The following is a 20,076-nucleotide window of genomic DNA, read 5'->3' on the forward strand; positions in this document are numbered from 1 at the left end:
TATTCCAATAACATCAGGGGTGATTTTTTTTTTCTGATGATAAATTAGGCTATGATCCAAAAAGAATCTTGTGATCCTGAATTATTTTAAAAGAAAGAAAAACATATTTGAATTGCTATAACATTTTTTTCTTGGTGTTCTGACCCAGTGAAATCCTCACAAAGCATTGCTTATCTATATCTCAGAATGATAAATAAGTTATCAGAATTGAAAATAGGTTAAATGTCCACATTCCGTTAATTTTATTGTGTTGTAATGAGAAGAGCACTATATTTGGAGTCAGTATTTGGTTCAGATTTTAACTCAACCACTTTCTATGTGACCCTGGATAAACAATTTAACCCTTGGGCCTCAATTTTTTGATTTATAAGATGAGCAGTTTGTGGGTGATCTTTAAAGACCCTTTCAATTCTCAAAATATTATTCAGTGATCTTCTGAAGATTAGGTCTAGACTAGTAAGGACTGTACTTAGATTTTATTGATACAGGGATCTCTGAGTAAGGAATCCCCTATAATAATGCAGGTTGGCATATTCTCTGAAATTTATTGCCTGGATCCCTGAGATGTTAAGTGACTTATCCAGTCCTTGTCAAAGTTAGGCCTTAAACTCTCATGCTGATCTCAAGATCACCTGCTATATTCCCTTTGATGAAACACAAATAAATTGCTACAAATATTTATTGCTCTAATTTCATCAATACATTTAATAATTACTACAGCTTCAAGGGAATTGAGAATTGGATATGCAGAATTTTTTTCTCATATTCTGACATAAGAAAAAGAATCATGCTTTTGATTCATTATCTACTGTAATTGCCTTAAATTGTGTTTTCTGGTTTAAATGAAGCTAAAATCATTATTACTGATGTCAATACTTAGAAGTTTGCATTGTTGGCTTTTAAGGTGAATTGTATCACATCTTTGGATCAAGCAGAATTATTGTTCATCCCAAAAGATTTTTTGTGTCCTTTTCAAATCTTTGGAAAAACTGAAATCCTTCAGAACTTGTTCTGGATTTTGATAACAGCTTCTAAGAAGACATTGAATCTTCCTGACTCTTAATATTTAACCCCTCATAACTTAAATTCATTTGCGTTTTGACTGTCAGTGGAGATGGAGAATACAAAATCATTTTCATACTTGGATGCTTGCTGATAATTATGCTGTCTTCCAGAGGGATATCTATTTTCTTGTTTTCAAGAATCCTCCACCCGCCTAACCACATGACCTACATGCCAATCAATTAGATAAAATACTATCCCTAAGAGTCATCTTTGCATATCTCATTTTTGATACTAAGACATCTTTACTAATTTCTTTTTGAAGCTTGCCATTTTTCTTTCCATTCTTAAAATATGGAACCTCACTAGGAAGATGGGATTACCAGGCTGGCAACAAATGTTTAGTTGTTTTCAGTCATATCTGACTTGAGATGTGGCTATATATAGTTTGATATGTAGTAGCTATGATGTCCTACCCTTTATAACTCCTTTTGTGGTTTTCCTGGCAAAGATACTGGAGAAGTTCACCATTTCTTTCTCTAGCTTATTTTACAAATGAGGAAACTAAGGCAAACAGGATTAAGTGGCTTGCCTAGGGTCATAAAGCTAGTAGGTATATGGTGTCACATTTGAACAGAGGACTTTCCAATTCTAGGCTCAGTTCTCTATCTATCATAGCACCTAGCAGTGATTGGTAATTCCAGAGTGTAGAATTCTACACTTCTCTCTTTTCTCAGAAAGGAAACTTCATTTGTGATACTGACTCAGCTTGAGAATCTCTCTGAATTTAGCTTTTTTGGGGGAACAGGTCTGAGTCAAAGATTCCTCCCCTACAATAGTACAATGGAACAATAGAGTAAGGAGACTTATTAGATTCAGATCCTGACTCTGATATGTACTAATTGTGTGAATTTAGTAAAGTTACTTTACTATTCAGAAGTCTAAATTCCTTATTTGTAATTATATTAAACATATTTAAAAATTAACTGCTGTGTGGATCTCAAAGGCAACTTAAGAGGATTAAAAAATGATGCACTTTATGCTCTCAAGGAGTTTATATTTTGTCAATGTAATAATTGCCTAGATAATAATAATGTAGGTAAGAATGGGAGGAGTTAAAGAAGAGATCTATAAAGAGGAGACATGTTGAGTACTATTAACCTCATTTCACATGAAATGACTGAAGCTGTAATAAGTCAAGCAACTTGTAGTCACACAGCTAGGAATGTTGGAGGCAGAGATGGAGGTCAAGTTTTTCTGAATCCAGGTCTAGTCCTCCATCCATTACAGTGATGGGTAATATGAAATTTGTACAGAATTCCCTTTTCTCCTTGAATAAAACCTTCTATAGAATCAATTCATGGCTCCCTTTTTTGAAGCAAGATGTCATGCATTATCTGGATATTTCTTCACGCAAGGAGTGAATGAGTCAGGATTAGTCACCTCTTTGGGTAGTACAGTACATCTGAACAAAAAGATAGGATCTCTCCCTACCCCTGCTCTTACTACACAAATCAAAGAAGTAAAAGAGATAGAATGGTCAGACAAAAATGGAATCCAGGAGGTCATTTAACTTATTCTTTTCTCTGTTCACAGACCAGTAATTCAAAGTATTCTGTAAAATCAGCATGCCGGCAAATTAATTTAATTAAATTACTTAAATATCTTTTAACTGATAAGTGATATTTAATCTTAATAAAATATCAAGAAATTTTCTCATATATATATTTATATATACATATATATGAGAAAAATATATATATATATATCTAGCTCCAATGGCATACATAATTAATACACTAAACTATTCTGATTACTGTTTGCTTTGTCTTTGTAAAATTTTACCAAAGAATTAAGGATTCTACACCCTTAAGTGGAAATTAAAATAATTTTACTCCCTTCTTTCTTTCATTTGAGCCCATAATAGGCATTATCATACTACAATGTATTATAAAAGACGGCTTTAATGTTTGACAATGAAATAAAAGACCTCTCGAAGACATATAGGACCAGAAAAGAATGACACCAGTCATGTGACCTCTCGAAGACATATAGGACCAGAAAAGAATGACACCAGTCATGTAGTAAAAGTGAAAGCTTGAGCGCTACATCTGTAGCTCATTGATAGAAAAAAAAAAAAAAAAAAAAAAAAAAAAAAAAAAAAAAAGATGGAAGTACCCATAATACCATAAATTGAATCTTTAATTGAAGATTTATTTTAAAAAAAACCATAGACAGAAATTTCAAAGGATTAGGTATAAATAAATTGCAATCTATTTTAGTGGAAGGAGTACACAGTGAGATGGAATTAACAATAAAAGCATCAATTGAATAAACTGAATATTGTTTTGTCTTGATATTCCTATCAAAAATTTTAACACAGTCACTATGGCTAGATTTCACAATTGCACAATTTTTCTCAGAGAAAAAGGTGTGACTTTCCATGCCTAGGTCTAGAGCCATTACTTCATAATAAAGGATATATCAAAGGAATTTCCCTTCTCCACACCAACTTTTTGGCCTGTAAAAGGGAGAGAAAAGTTACTTTATTTTATTTTCCTATAGTATAGATTCTCAGTACTAATGAGACCCTATGTCTAATAAGAATTTATAATATAGCTTCATAGCCTTTTCAAGCCCCATCGAGGGACTATTTTCCCAGAACTATACTCTTTTTAATTAAACTTTGGGAATCATTATATTTTAATGGTTTGTTTTTATTCCTTTGTGAAAACTGTAATAAGAAAGAATTTATTGCGAGATACTTTTGGCTTACACCTCCCCACTGCAATTTTGGCTCTTTTTGGAGTAGGTCTGCAAGTTGGTTGCTGAAATATTTTTTATAGGCATGGAAAAGTATTTTAATGACCATAATCAAACTGTTACATAGATAAAACATCTATCATTAATTCAAGTGATGATTATTAGTTTCCTAATCCCTGCCATCTTTATGTAGGATCATAGATTGGGAGCTGGGAACTATCAAGTCAAAACCCATCATTTTAGAAAGGAGGAAAATGAGATGGTGACAGATCACAGTCTCACTTGCCCTGGGGCTCAGGGCCAATATTCTGTCTACTGTATCAACCAGCTCCTTCTAATAGATTTGGGACCATAAGGTTAAGTGATTTGCCCAAGATCACGGAGTCAGAGGTGGAATTTTAACTCAGGACAGATGACTTTCCTATCGCATACTTCCTCCGTTTCTTACTAATAATTTACATTTTTTTTCTTGTAATTTTAAATGAATTGTATGAGAGAGAGAGAGAGAGAGAGAGAGAGAGAGAGAGAGAGAGAGAGAGAGAGTGTGTGTGTGTGTGTGTGTGTGTTAGACATCGATGCTTAGAGTCTCATTTATTTCTTCACAGAACGTTATGTTTTATCCTAGACATAAAAAATTTGAAATGGTTTAAGTGTAAAATGGTATTTTTTTCATTAGACTTGGATTCATGATTGTCCTGATTTAAATTCAAGCTTTAGTGTTTATTAGTTGTGTGTCACTAGCAAGCCATTTAACATCTCTGAATCTAAATTTTCTCTTCAATTTTCTCCCCCACCTCTCACTTTCTTTCTCGCATACCACTAGTAAGTATTAAGTGACTGAGGTCTGATTTGAACTCACATCCTCTAGCTGCCACCCTCTTCAATTCTTGAATATAAAAGGATCATGGTAGAAGTTTGGTGTGAAAATACCTTGTACCAACAGAGATCAGACAAGTTCTAAGTATTTATTTGCTTGAAATTAATTGTATTTGTCTTTCTACTTCAGTGGTTTTTCTACATCCTTTTCCTGAGGTCTTAATATGTTACTGTTCACTTGGTTTTTAGATATGTCCAACACTTGGTGAGTCCATTTGGAATTTTCTTGGCAAAGATAACTGAGTCATTTGCCATTTTCTTTTCCAGCTCATTTTACAGATTAGGAAACTGAGGCAATCAGGGTTAAGTGACTTGTCCAAGATGATAAAGCTAATAAATATCTGAGACTGGATTTGAACTCAGGAAGATGAGTCTTCCTAACTCCAGACCCCACTCTATCTACTGTATTACTTAGCTGCCCAACTTATTAATATGAGTGTTCTCCAAAGTGAAAATTCTTTCCCCTTTCTAATTCATTCATTCCCAAGGTTTTAACAATTACCTCTATGCTTATAGTTCAAAAATATTTCTACCTCCAGGCCTGATCTCTTTTCTGGTAGTGCTAGACCTGCAACTCCATTAAGTATCCAAATGGATATTTTTTCTATTTTTTCCATATCTGCAACCTTGATGTTATCTTTGACTATTTCTTCTTTATGATCCTTCATTCTCAATCAGCTATTGGGTGGGACCTTTTTATTACACATTTGCAATGTCTCATATCTTTTCCCTCCTTTCTACTCTCATAACCACAACAAAAGTAAATGTCCTCATTATTATGTGACCATATAAATCTTCCTGCCTTCAGTGTCCCCAATCCACCCTTCACATTGCTATTAAAAATAGTATTTTCTTATACATATATCTGGCTATATAAATCTTCTGAAAATTTTTCATAGTTGCCATGGCTATTTCCTGGAGCAAACTCATTTATTTGGCATTCAAGTTCCTCCATGATCTAATATCACCTTTCTTTCCCAAAGGTATCTCATGTTGTTCTTCTCCACATAGTCTGTGTTCCAACTAATCTAAGATTCCCTATGCTTTCTGAACATATCCTCCATTGTCAGTTCAATAACTTTGCTTCTGTTCTACTTTGTGCCTGAAATTTTCTCCCTCTTCTTCTTTGTATTTTTTTTCATTCCAGCACATCCTTTTAAAACCAAACTCAGATGCCATCTCCTCTTTGATGTCCCCTGTCAGTGGTGACTTTTCTCTTTAAATAACCACTTTAACTTGAAACTTTCTAATGCATTTATCATTAATGTTGTGTATTGTGGTTATTGATGTGTCTTATTCCTCTAGATTGCCAGTCCTGTGAAGGCGACATCTTATCTCAATTCTGAACTTTCCTCAAATGATTAGGATTATAGTATCACAAATTTAAGTCTGGAAGGGATCTTACAGGTCATCTAGTCAATCCCCCTCACCCAACACATGCTATTTATAACTCTACTTCTTGCGGCCTCAAGTTTGTGATGGTTTCTTGAGAGACAGCTCTATGGTGTCGTGCACTGCATTTTCAGAGGTTGTAGGAAGATGTGACCGCCTCGTAACTAAGAGAGGACTGAACCTACAACACTACCTGCCTGCATAAGTAGAGAAGAAGCTTATTTAAATTCAGAGTAACAGTTGAGAAAAGTAGAGGAGTTTGAGAAAGAATAAAGAGAGAAGGTGAACTTTTTGAATGGCAGATGAGAGACCTCTCTGGGGTCTCTCATCACATGAAGGAAAGGTGGAAATGTTTTTCTTGACTTCTACTTTTTACAACCATAGAGACTAATATGAACAGACTCATCTTAGCAAGATCATTTTTGTTCCTTGGTTGACCTGAGATATTGCCTTGCTCTCAAAGAACTCATTTACTTTATTTCATTTATCAAAATTTTATATATATATATATATATATACACACACACATATATATATACATATATATGTATACATATACATATATATTGATGTATATATATAATTGAAAAATACATTTATCATGTATTCATTTATTGAAATTAATCTGTATAACTTCTCTTATTTTTCTTTTTTATTTTCTTTGTTAGAGGTTTACTGGGAGAATATGATTAGAAAATAGTGAATATCCTTCCCTTTTTTTCTGAATCCTAAAAGAGAAAGTATCATGCTCCTAAACAACAAATATTTGTGACCTGGATAATTGTAGTCCTATAGCCCTTTTTGGAGTCAGGAAAGGAAAGGAATGATTGCTTAGTCATGGCTGGTCCAGATCACGCCTGCCTCTCCAACTCAAGGATAATGGTGCCATAGCCATGACTCTCCTATTTTCCTCAAAGGTAGAAATTTTGATCTCCTTTTAGAGATATGGGATGGTTTTCTCCAGATCTCAGATTGGATTTCTAGCCACATTACAATGACCAAGTTAGATGTAAGCATATCTATATTATGTGCTGTTTGGGAGAATAAAACTAGACAGATAATATACAGATAGGGAAACTGAGGTCTAGAGAAGCTAACTTTTCCAATATCATAAAAATAGTAACAGACTTGGAATTCTAACTCAGATCCTCCAAATCTAATTCCAAAATTCTTTCTTCTGTGCTGTTACTTCTTTAGTAAAGAGTTCTATATATTGTAGGCATTTGACAAATGTATGCTAAATAAATGAAATAATCATTTGGTGCATGTAACATAAGTATTATTATTCCCTGTTTGCCAGTGATAAAACTGACGTTCAAAGAATCCAAATATGCAAGAGCTATTTTAAAATAAAAGAAATTAAAATTTAATTTAAAAATAATAAAAAAATTAAAAATAAAAAATAAAATAAAATAAAAAGAGATTTTAAATCCAGAACTTTTGATTCTAAGCCCAGTGCTATTTCTACTACTACATGATACCCTCTCTCTCACTACTTCACATAATTTGAGTAAATTAAAAGTTTAATGCTTTGTGTAAACAACAGCAAAACAATGAAGTTGAAAGGTGGAAAACTGTCGATCAAATGATTATTCTATTAATATGAAACCCACAAATCTGTTCAATGACATTTAAAAAATAGAATTAGTCAAATGGATTGGCAGCTTTGGCATCACATAGATACATCCTAAATTTAGATGGCTGGTATTAGTTCCCAAGATAGAAGGACAAAGGTCAGCTTTAGTAAGAAACTAACAGTTGTCAAATAGAATTATAATCCTTTTAAACTACAAGTTTTTAATACTATTCTTGTTACCCCTACTAAACTGATTTTTTGCCTTCCTAAGATTTTGTTTTCTACAGACTTGTGATTTCAATGATATGGAGAAATTCTTAGTTGAAGAAATTGCCTTGATACAGGTCTCTGTCCATCAGAAGATAGTCTTTTAAAGATACTTTTCATGAATTGGGAGTTAATCCTCGTTTTCTTGACCCAGTCAGAAACATGATTCATCTTCAAGTCTCTGACTTCTTGGCTATATTGTCTTTGAAAGCTAATGTATGTCCATTTTGAGTACACATTATAAAAAAGACAGATGATAGACCTTCTGTCCTTAGATATGTATGCAGATGGAGGAGTCACAATGGCAGAGTAAAGGCAGGAACTTGCCCGGCTTCTCCCCCAAATCCCTTCACAAACCTTTAAATAATGGCTTTCAGCAAATTCTAGAATAGCAGAACTCACAAAAAGACAGAGTGAAACAATTTTCAGCTCAAGGCAACTTAAAAGGTTGGTAGGAAAGGTCTGATGTGCTGGAGTGAGAGTGGAGTTTAGTCTAACACAGATTGAGCCAGCACAAACCTGGCACAGACCAGTACACAAGCCAGAACAGCCCCAGTCCAACAAAGCAGGAGCGGCTCTTGGGAGTGAATGAATCTGCATTGGTGGATTACAGAATTAAAGCCCACAGACCTCAAGGGGCCTAATAGAGATTGTAGGGATCTATTCGCTGCTACTGAGGCAGAACTTTGTTGATTTGCTCCACAGTCCTCAGTGGAAGTCCCAGGACAAGGAGGAGTACTAGAACACCAGAGCTTACAACCATAGTGGATCAGGGACCTTCCTCATATTTTCAGGGCAAAAGAGTACTTGTGGTTGTTCATAGATCAGAGCACAGAGCAGGAGAGTAGTAAACATTTCTCATTAGATCACTTCATCTTGAAAAAAAATGAAAACTTACAAGTCCTTAGAAGTATCTTTGAAAACAGCTGCATAAAACTCCAGAAACCCTCCTTCCTGGAAAAAGAAACTTTAACAGTTAAAAGTCAATAAAATGTGCAAACAACAGAAAATGATTCTGACCATAGAAAATTACCGTGATAAAGAAGATCAAAATATACACTCAGAAGAAGATAACAAAACCAAAGCTCTTATATTCAAAGCCTAAAAGAAAATTTTTTTTTTCCTCAGGCCATGCAAGAACTCAAAAGGAATCTCAAAAATCAAGTAAGGGAGATAGGAAAAAAAATTGGGAAAAGAAATGAGAGTGGTACACAAAAATAATGAAGAACAAATCAATTACTTGGTCAAAGAGACACACAAAAATACTGAAGAAAATAACAACTTAAAAAAAAAACCCAGACTAGGTCAAATGGTAAAGGAGGTAGAAAAAAACAATGAGGAGAATGGCTTAAAAAGCAGAACTGTCCAAATGGAAAAAAGGCTCAAAAATTCAGTGACCAAAAAACCCAAAAACAAACCTCCTTCAAAAAGTAGAATTGGTCAAATAGAAAAAATGTATAAAAATTTGCTGAAGAAAATAGTTCCTTAAAGATTAAAATTGAGCAAATGCAAACTAATGACTTTTTGAGAAAACAAGACACAATAAAGCAAAAGGAAAAGGATATGAGTATGTAAATACTGCTGGCTTATGCCATTTTTGTTATCTAGACTCTACTCCTCACCATATACACCATTTTGCTGCATTCTGCTTTAGATAATCTCCCTGAATTTTGGTCCCTTATGTTCTGTAATTTAGACTTCAACAGCTTTTTGGATCCTTGCTGTTGGTATTTCTTTATCTATCCCTACTCCACAGCCTGGAAGATAAGAAAATGTATAGAACACTGGGTATAGAGTTAAGAAGATCTGAGTTTAAATCTGGCACTTATTTATCTGTGACACCTGACTTAATCTTGCTTCAGTTTCCTCATGCACAAAATGAACTAGAGAAGAAAAATGCAAATGACTAAGTTATCTTTGCTAAGAAAGTCCCAAAAGCGGTCTTGTAGAATCATACATAGCTAAAAATGACTAAAACAATTCCTCTGCCTCCATTTCTTGCTGTGGAGATCAACCTAGTTTACATTAAACAAAGTACCCACTGAAAAGTGAAGAAAAATTTAGTAGATGATTTAATTTACTTTTTCTTTCATGGAATTTCTTTCTTCTGATTCTCCCTTTGTTTAACCACTGCTCATCCTCCTTTGCTATTTTATGTTAATTCTCTTACCCCTTAAGCATAAGCTCTCATCAAGTGTCTTTCCTAATCTTTCTCTTTTGAGGACAGCATTAATTTCTAAAGATTTAATTATTATTGCTATACAGATTAATTCTCATTTTATAATCAAGAATTCTTTCTTTCCTTATCTTCCCTTACTGGATTCTCTGATTTTCTTTAATTTTAACTAAAATCCCATTTCCTACAAGAAGTCTTTATTACCCCTTCTTAATTCAAGGGCCTTACTTCTTTGTGTTATTCCTATTTATCCAGCAGATAGCTTATTTGGACATATTTGTTTACTTGGTATCTTTTCCATTACATTGTGAGCTTCTTGAGGGCAGGGACCGCCTTTGCCTTTTTTTTTTTTTTTTTTTTTGTATTCAAAACATTTAACATAGTGCCTAGTATATGGTAGATTTTTTCAGTTGTTGTCCAGTTGTTTTTCTATTATATTTGACTGTTTATGATCCCATTTAGGATCTTCTTGATAAAAACATTGGAATTGTTTGCCATTTCCTTCTACAATCCATTTTACAGATGAGGAAATTGAAGCAAACCAGATTAAATGGCTTGTCCAGGCTCATACAGTCTGGATTTGATTTCATGTCCTCTGATACTTTATTCACTGTGCAACCTACCTGCCCCTACTAAGTTCTTAATAAATGTTAATTGACTATCTTTATCTGGTTATTATTCTGACACCTCAAACTCAATGTGTCTAAATCTGAGCTCTTCAAGCTCTGCCTGCAGTTCTTTATTCTGTTCTTATTACTCCTATGAGTTCAGTTACTATCTCTGTGGGTAGATTACTTACAGCTCTACAAATCCAGCCTTAGTCTCTCTTGAGGCCCAACTTCACATCATAAACTGTATGTTAGACATTTAGTATTAGATGGAACTGAGGATATTCAGTTAACATAACCCAATCTTCAGGAACACAAAGGTATAGATTCTGTCCTAAATTAGAAGTGAGAAGGAGAAAAGAAGTTACATGCTACTGTTGAGAGAGCATCATATGTAAGGCATTGCAGTAAGATTTCATTGTAGGATTCCAATGCTTCAATACTTTGATAAATTTGTAATCTTATGAGTTCAACTATTCCTTCCAATAGTTCCAATCTCAGACCATCCACACTTTCTCTTTTTATGAGACTTGTCTATGTCCTCTCATATATGTCCTCTATATAAGGTATTAACCCTAATTAATGGGTTACTTGTGATACTATAGAAGTACCAATGAAATACACAGGTTCTTTATAAGTTATTCCTAATTTTCTCAATATGATTGGTAACCTCTTTTTTTTAGTAATACATCTCGCTGATGCTATTCCTATGTACCATTGTTCCTCTACAGTTCTTTGTTGGTCCCATATCCTACTCACACTCATCAAAACTTCCCTTGAAATGTCTTAAGAATGAATTCCTCAGTACCATTAAACTTATGTGCTTTCTAGCATAGGCTTCCTGTATATTAAGTATAATACACTTTTCTTCCCATCTTGTTAAGTGGGAACAGGCTTCCTGTGCATTTAATATAATACACTTTCCCCCACTTGGTGTGGGTCACCAAAGATTTAAACAAAAAAAATGAAAAATAATTCTGGCCCTCAATTAACTTGCATTCTACCCGAAGGAAGACAGTACACAACATGAAAACAGATAGAATATGAATAATCATTTGAGGAGGAAGAGAACATTAAGCTGACTGAAAAACGATTGAACAACAGCAAAAATGAGAGGTCAACAAATCCAATTTTAGGCCAGTTACATCAATCTTCTTTAAAACAGGCCTGATAAATAGTGAAATGAATCTATTTGGGAAAAGATGATTCTGAGATTCTTCTTGAGGTGCACCACATGTTCTAAGACATTGGCTGGTCCATCTGGAATTTGGATACCCAAAGTTTGGCTGGAGTTGGAACCTCTGAACTGATAAGATTAAATTCCTCATTTATCAATGAACTTATAATGAGGCATTCAGGATATACTCAAAGGAGTTAAGTATAACATAGGATTGGTTGTTTTTGCAACCAAAGCTACTATCAGTGAGTGAATAATAATGATCAAATGTAAAACTGAACAAATTGGGTATCTTCAATATTTAATCATTTTATTTACTACTATTTACAATGGATCATGTCTACTGAATAGAGCTCAAGATTATGCTTTTTGATAAACACTTAATGTATTTGAAGCTGCTAGCATTTATATTACTTATTAAGTACCATTCTCTTCTAAACATTATGTTCCCATTAGAATATAATTCTTTGAGGGCAGAGAGTGTCTTGCTTTCATATAAGTATCTTCAGCACTCAAAAGTTCTTGGTTTATAGTAAGTGTCTAATGATTGCTTTTCATTGAGTCATTCATATTCAAGTCAGAAAAAAAGTATATTTTTAATTCAACATCAAATATATTAATGTATATGTGTGTGCATGTCACATGTGATAAACATAATAACATAATAAACAAAATAAACACATAATCCATGTGACTAGAATATTTGAGTGTTTATTATACCTGTATGTATGTATGTATATATATATATATATATGTGTGTGTGTGTGTGTGTGTGTATATATATATATATATATATATATATGTGTGTGTGTGTGTGTGTGTGTGTGTGTGTGTATATATATATATATATATATATATATATATATATATGTAGAGGGGAAAGGTACTAGTAGTACCTAGATTATGCTATTTACTGCTTATATGAATTTGGGCAAATCACTTGATTTTGGAGCAGACTCAGTTCTCTCATCTGTAAAACTAGGATATTGGAATAGAGGGAATTTTTTTTAACCAGAAGCTTATTATGTCAGTATCACTATATGAATAATCTTTATTTCCTATCATATATTTAATCACATTAGTCGTTCAAAAAGTATTTATTCAAAACATTGTTCATCTTGAATGTATTTTTGTAAATCTCTTCACTTGTTCACAAAATTTTAAGGAAAGAAAAAGCAAGCATAACAGTAGTATTTATATGAAACATTCTCACACATGATAAACTCTAAACACATTAAACTATCAGCATTATCCACAAACCTGCATTTAAAGCATTAAATTGAACGTTCTGCCTTTTCAATAACTGTCACCTCATCTCTATTATTTTCACCTCAAGACTCTAATTGTTTCTTTTATGGGAGCTAACCTACTAGTGTCCTTGGCAGTACACTTTATGGCTCATGCATTTGCTGTAATTGTTTGGGCAATTTGCCACAGAATATAACAACTGGAAAACATTTTGCCAGCACAGGTCCAAATCTTCACAAACACCATCAGTTTGTATAATAAGCTGTATCAATGTGAAACATAAAAATGATGTATGTTACCTATGAGGAGCAAAGGGCACGTTGGATTTCCTTTGCTAAAAAGAAAACAAATGTAGAGTCCTCCAAAGTATAGGAAAATAATCCTTATGTCAACCAAGAATTAATTCATTTAGAGGGATAACAAGGACAGCAGTGCATTGGATAGAAAATATGCCTACATATATTAATGCCAGGTAAATACTGGTTTTTCCACTATTACAGCTACAGATTATAGCTAAACAAAACCTTGAATGAAATGAGTTCTTGAAAAGAGTTCATTTTCATACTAAGTCTGAAGCCACATAATGAAGTTTTCTGGCATAAATTAAAAAGATGAACTCAAGCTCTTTGAGTTTCCATTTCTGGAACACTACAACTACATCTTAAGAAATCATTTAATCTGCTTCACTGCTCATGAAAAGGCCATTTGTCACCCTTGTGCCTCATGAGATTGTGAGTGATGAGTCAATACAAGTATAATAAAAGTATACAAATATCTAAGGGAGGCAGCTAGACACAGTGCATAGAATACTAAGCCCAGCATCAAGAAGACCCAAATTAAAATTTTACTTTGGACACCTACTAGATATGTGACTCTTGTCAAATTATTTAACCTCTGTCTGCTTTAGTTTCCTCACCTTTAAAGTGGGGATAATAATTGCATCTATCTCCTAAAATTGTTGTAAGGATCAAATGAAATAATATTTATAAAATGCTTAGCAAATAGAAGAGCTTAATAACAGCTTATATCCTTCTGAGTAAGAGTACTGAAAGCCTGGTGGTTATGATTATTGAATTATAGAAAGTAATATTTAAAAGATCATAGAGAAAGATATGAATACAAAAAGGGCAAATGCTTTTCCAATTTTCAAAAAAAGGATAGAGGATAGAATTTCCCAACCATAAGTCAATGAGTATGACTTCAATTCAGGAGGAAATTCTAGAACAGATTAAAAAATGGTAAATGAATAACTGAAAAAGGAAGCAGTCATAACAGAGTACTAGATTAACTTTATTTCTTTTTTTAATGGTGTTACTAAACTGGTGACTATGGGAAATGCCACAAATACAGTTTACCTAGATTTTAGCAAAGCATTTGCTTTTCCTGTGGAAAGAATAAATAGATATGGGCTTTAGTCAGCAGTGTGCTGTAAATATTTAGCAAGTGGTATTCCCCCTCCCCTCATCATATATACACAATGCACTTTTAGTTTAATACGTATTATTAACCTTTTTATCTATCACATTTTCAAAATCCAGACAGTCAACATAGCAATAAACCAAGCCCTGATTTGTAATTTTTATGGTGTATATGATCACAATGAAAATTTAACAATTGGCTCGCTCATGAAGTGGTACAAACTCGTTCCAGAACACCCCTGATATATTAGACTTGGATGTTTTCAGTACTGGTTAAACGGACACATACAAAATGTATTCATTCATGAGTCATTGTTAGCTTGGAAAAAGGTATTTGTGGGAATGCAAAGGGTTTCAGCATAGGCCTATTCTGCTCATCTTTTTGCTAATGACCTAGGTAAAGGCATTTTTATTTGATTATTCATCAAACTTGTAGATGACAAGAACACTGAGCAAAATTTCTTAGGATTTAAATGTTAAGTATTATACTTGTATTCAAAAAGTTAGCCTCAGAAATATAGATTGAGAGAAGTGGTAGGGAAGGACAGTTTATAGCTAGGCAGCCGGAGGTTTTAGAAAGCTTGACTTAACGTGTGCTATAGCAGTCCAAAGAAAGCTAATGTGATCTCATCTTTTTAAATTAATTGCTCAATTAAGTAAACATTTATTAAGCACTACTATGTGCCAGGTATCTTATTGAGTGCTAAGGATACAAAAAAAGATAAAAGATAAGAAATTTATAGTCACATGGGGCATATAACATAGAAACAAATATATATAAAGTATGCTCTGTGTGCATATATATATATGTATATGTATATATGAATATATGAATTCATATATATGTGTGAATATGTACACACATAGACACATATCCATGCAAACATGAATGTGTATACACATACACACACACACACACATATATATACACACATGTATATTAAATAGGAAATAATTAACAGAGGGAAAGCAGTAGAATTAAGATGGATTGAGAAAGCCTTCTTGTTAAGGAAAAGCTTTTTATTTAGGACTTGAAGGAAACCAAGTAAGTCAGTAGGTGGAGCTAAGGAGGGAGAGCATTGTAGGCTTGGAAATTAATCACACAAAAATGCCTAGAACTGAGGGATGGAGTGTCTTGTTCATGGAATGACCAGGAGGCTAGTGTCTGGATTGCAGAGTACATGTAGGGAGTAAGCTATAAGAAAACTGGAAAGATAGCAGGAGGATATGTCAATGAAAGAACTTCAAATGACAGAGAATTTTGTATTTGTTACTGGAGGCTATAGGAAGTCACTGGAGTTTATTGCATTGGAGAGTGACACGGTTGGATCCACATTTTAAGATAATCGTTGTGGTAGCTGAATGAAGAATGTTTGAGCAGGGAGAGTCTTAAAGCAGATCCACCAGCAAGCTGTTACAGTAATCAAAGTATGAAGTGATGAGAACCTGTGCAAAAGTGATGGCAGATAAAAAAAGAGACAAAGTGTCCAGAAGTGAATGAATATGTTACTCTGTTCTGACCTGGGTTCTGCAGTTTAGGAAGGACAGTAGAAAGCTAGAGTATTTAAAGTATATCACCCAGGATAGTGAGAGGCTTTGAGTTTGTGCCATATTAAATTGAAGTGAAGGAACTCAGGATGTTTGACCTGGAAAATCGAGGATTTGATGGTAGTTTGGAGTTGTGGCAAAAAAACAAAAACAAAAACAAAAACTTGAGAGGCAAGGAAAAGGAATTGGACATATCCTCTTTGTCCCCAGAAGGGAGGACCAAGAGCAATAGGAGGATATGGAAAAGAGACAAAGTTAGGCTTGGCATCAGAAACCATCTCCTCATAATGAGGAATTTATAAACAAAATCTCTTGGTAACAGAATCTTCTTCATTGGACATCCTCAAAAAGAGGTATGATACCCATTTATCCATCTAGGTATGTTGTGGAGTGTCAGTGGGCAATTATTTGGGTATTATTCAGACTATGTGGCTACTGAGGTAGTCTCAATGGCTCAATGTGAGAAATCTCTTCAGGAGCATAGAAAACATCCCATTTCTGACTAAGTAGATGTCTTAAAGAAGTTGCTTCACCTAGCTGTTAATTATCAGAGGCAGAAAACCCACTTCTTCCTGACAGCAAATTCAATAGTTTATTCAACATACATTGTGGCTCCTCCAAATAGGATTTTCTTGCAAACAAGATGTTACAAAAATACTTTCCTTCAAGACAGAGCTAGGCATTTGCAATAATTTCCTGCTAATTTTGGATTAGTGAAATGTGTTAACAAAAGGAGTTGTGAAATGATCTTCTGCTTCTCCTCTGACTTCTTTCCATCTTTAAATGTACTTGTTAAGGACAAATTGAGGATAATTTTATGAAGATTGGGGGGTAGCTTTTCAAGGTGTTTTCTAGTTCTGTCATTGGATCTTCTCTTAATATACAAAGATATAGTGTTATCAGTGGAAGTGACTCTAAAGAAGATGGATTATTATCTATTCTGCTGCTCTGCCCTAAGGACCTAAATATCTCTCCATTTGACCTGAAGCTGAAATCTCCCATATGTGTTATCTAACCCTTTAGAATGTGAGACTTGATAAGAATATCTTATTTTTTGATATCCATACAGCTTACCCACTATGTGCTTTTAATAAAATTTTTAAGTTCCTAAATACTTTCTCATCATCCATTAGGAGTCATAAAAGGAAGGCTATTGCTTTCAAGTGTGAACACTTTAGTTTTTCATTTGACCACAAAGCTGAAAGTATAATCTCAATATTTATATTGTCTGTGTAAAGCTAATATTGAATATAAACCATTTTTAGTGTCGGTAACAATTATGTAGACTGAAAAACACTACTACAAAAGTTTTATTTAATTTTAATGAAAAAAATATTCCAAAAACCCTTAAGTAACCTTATAAGCATAACATTGATAGTTCTAATTAGCAAAGCTGAGAAATCATTTTTAGAGAAATAATATTTTATGGATTCATTCTTCCTACTCTAACAAGTAAATGAAAGTCAGCAGTTGCAAACACCTTTCTCTCTATCCCTGACATCCTATAAAGAATAGTATAGGGTTTTTAAGTAAAGAACCAACCAGGGTAACATTTCTTTATAAGTTAACAAGTGTTCTGATGTATACAAGTATCTCCATTAAAATGCAATCTCTTTGAGGGCAGGGACTTTTTTGCTTTTTTTTTTTTTTTTTTTTTTTTGTATCTCTAATGCTTGGCACATTGTAAATTTGTAATAAATACTTGTTGATTGATCGGTAGTAAATATTCTCATTATATTGTTGACTGTGTTAGAATAATAAAGAAATATGAATAGCAATAATTAAAATAGGCAGTTAATAGATGACAAATTTACTTTCACATCATAGAAACATGTCAATAAATCAGTCAGTAAATAAGGATTTTAGTGCCTATTTTGTACCAGATGCTGTACTAAGTAAGCACTGGACATGCAAAGAAAGGCAATAGACAGTCCCTGCTCTCTTGGAGTTCACAGTCCAATAAGGAAGACAATGTATAAACAATTAACTACAAAAAAGTGGCATATAAATATATTTGTATAATATACAGATAAATATACAAATAACATATATGCACATATTTCATATAAAACAATATATATATATGTAATATATAATATTAATGTAATATGTAATACTGCATGTAGGTTTTTTATGTGTATTAGAAATAATAAACAGAGGAAATACACTGGTATTTAGGAGGATTAAGCAAAGCTTCTTGTAAAAGATTGTATTTAACTGAGACTTATAGGAAACCAAGAAATTCAAGACTTTGAAATGAAGAAGGAAAGCATTACAGATAAATTCCTCACAGACCCACTGTGCCCTCTTTTCCCCTTCCTCATGACAGCTTCTTAGCAATGGCCTTAAGGTATCTTGGGTCTCTGTCACCTTACAGGGTGGTACTCAACTTCTCTTTCAAATGAATTGCCCTGGGCCTCATAATTGCTAGTTATGGTATTGGTTTGATAATGGACTATGAGTAGAAGGAATAGTCTCTGAGTTTGGAGAGAATAATCATAATCAACCTTTTTTATTTGGTGGGGGGTGAGGAGGAAGATAGAACACAGCAACTCAAAAAATTTTCTGAGGTGTAGAAGGGGAGTGATTGGTGTAAATGGAGACAGTTCTCACATTGACAAAGTCATGGATCTTTAGAAATATTTAAGTACAATTCCACTGCAGGAAACAAACAAAAAAGGGATCTTCATCTCTGTCCCTATTATGGAAACTCAAAGTGTGAGTATCATTTGATCACTCTTATGTGAAACTAGTTTCTTCAAATGCCAAACCTCTTGCTGATTCTATGGGGGATCAATCATTACCTGAATCCTGTGCTGGGCACAAAATATGAACCTCAGCATTATCTTTTCTCTAAACTTTCCCCTATTCTATTTGTTCAATTATATCCTTTCTTTAAAAAAAAAGCTTCTCTCTAAAGTGCCTTTCTGTGTCTTCTTATAATAATAGTTAACATAGTTAACATTTATGTAACATTTTCAGATTTAGGAAGCACTTTACAAATGGTATTTCATTTTATTCTTATAACAACCTTGAAAGGTAGATGCTTATTACTATCATCATTTTACAGATGAGGAAACTGAAATAAACAGAAATTTAATGACACATAGTTAATATGTATTTGAGATTGGATCTGAACTCAGGTATTCCTAACTCCAGACCTAGGATTTCATCTTCTGCACTACTTAGTTCTATATCTCAATCAACCAATAAATATTTATTTAAGGTTTAAGTACTCTGTGTAGACCAGGTGCTAAGTGGTGATGATACAAAAAGGAAAAGATAGCCTCTGCCCTCAAGAAGCTTACAATCTAATGGAGGAGACAACACATAAGCAAATGTATTCAAAGCAAGTAAGATGTAGAAATCAATTAGCATAGGGAAGATTTTAGAAGTTAGAGGGAATGGAAAAAGCTTCCAATAAAAGAAGGGGTTTTAGATGAGGCTTAAAAGAAGTTAGGGAGGTCAGTAGGAAGAGCTGAGGAGGGAGAGCATTCTAGAGAAAGCCAGAGAGAAAGCAGAGAGCTAAGAGATGGAGCATCTTGTTCATTATACACCCAGGAGGCAAGTGTCATTGGATCAGAGAATACATATGGGAGAGTAAGGTGTAAGAAGAATAGAAAAATAGAGTGGGGCTGGATTATGAAAGGATTAGACTGCCAAAAAGAGCATTTTGTATTTGAAGGAAGGAAGATGACTTGGTCAGACTGTGATTTTAGGAAAATTGCTTTGGAGGTGGATAGGAGATGGATTGAAGCAGCTAAACCTACTATTACAATAATCAAGACATGAGGTGAGGAGAGTCTGTATTAGAGTAGTACATCTTTAAGGGGTTTATATTCTACTAGAGATCACAGCATTCATAGAGAAATGCTGACCAAGGTAGAAAGTTCTGGGGAGTTACAGAAATGGGAAATGAAGATATAGAAAACCTATTATAATAATCTTTTCTGAAGCAATGGCAACATTGATTTAATTAGGATTACCAAGCTAAAAATTAGATTATTTGGGAATGTGCCAGAGCA

The 20,076-nt window shown here is 33.7% G+C and overlaps 1 protein-coding gene across 1 annotated transcript in view; it reads left to right on the forward strand.

The window, feature by feature from the left end:
- Positions 1 to 20,076, forward strand: part of PPP1R3A (protein phosphatase 1 regulatory subunit 3A) — a 62,640-nt gene that overhangs the window by 11,140 nt on the left and 31,424 nt on the right. The gene's annotated exons all lie outside the window — the stretch shown is intronic.

Source organism: Sminthopsis crassicaudata, chromosome 5 (assembly GCF_048593235.1).
Source record: "Sminthopsis crassicaudata isolate SCR6 chromosome 5, ASM4859323v1, whole genome shotgun sequence".
Classification (NCBI taxonomy): domain Eukaryota; kingdom Metazoa; phylum Chordata; class Mammalia; order Dasyuromorphia; family Dasyuridae; genus Sminthopsis; species Sminthopsis crassicaudata.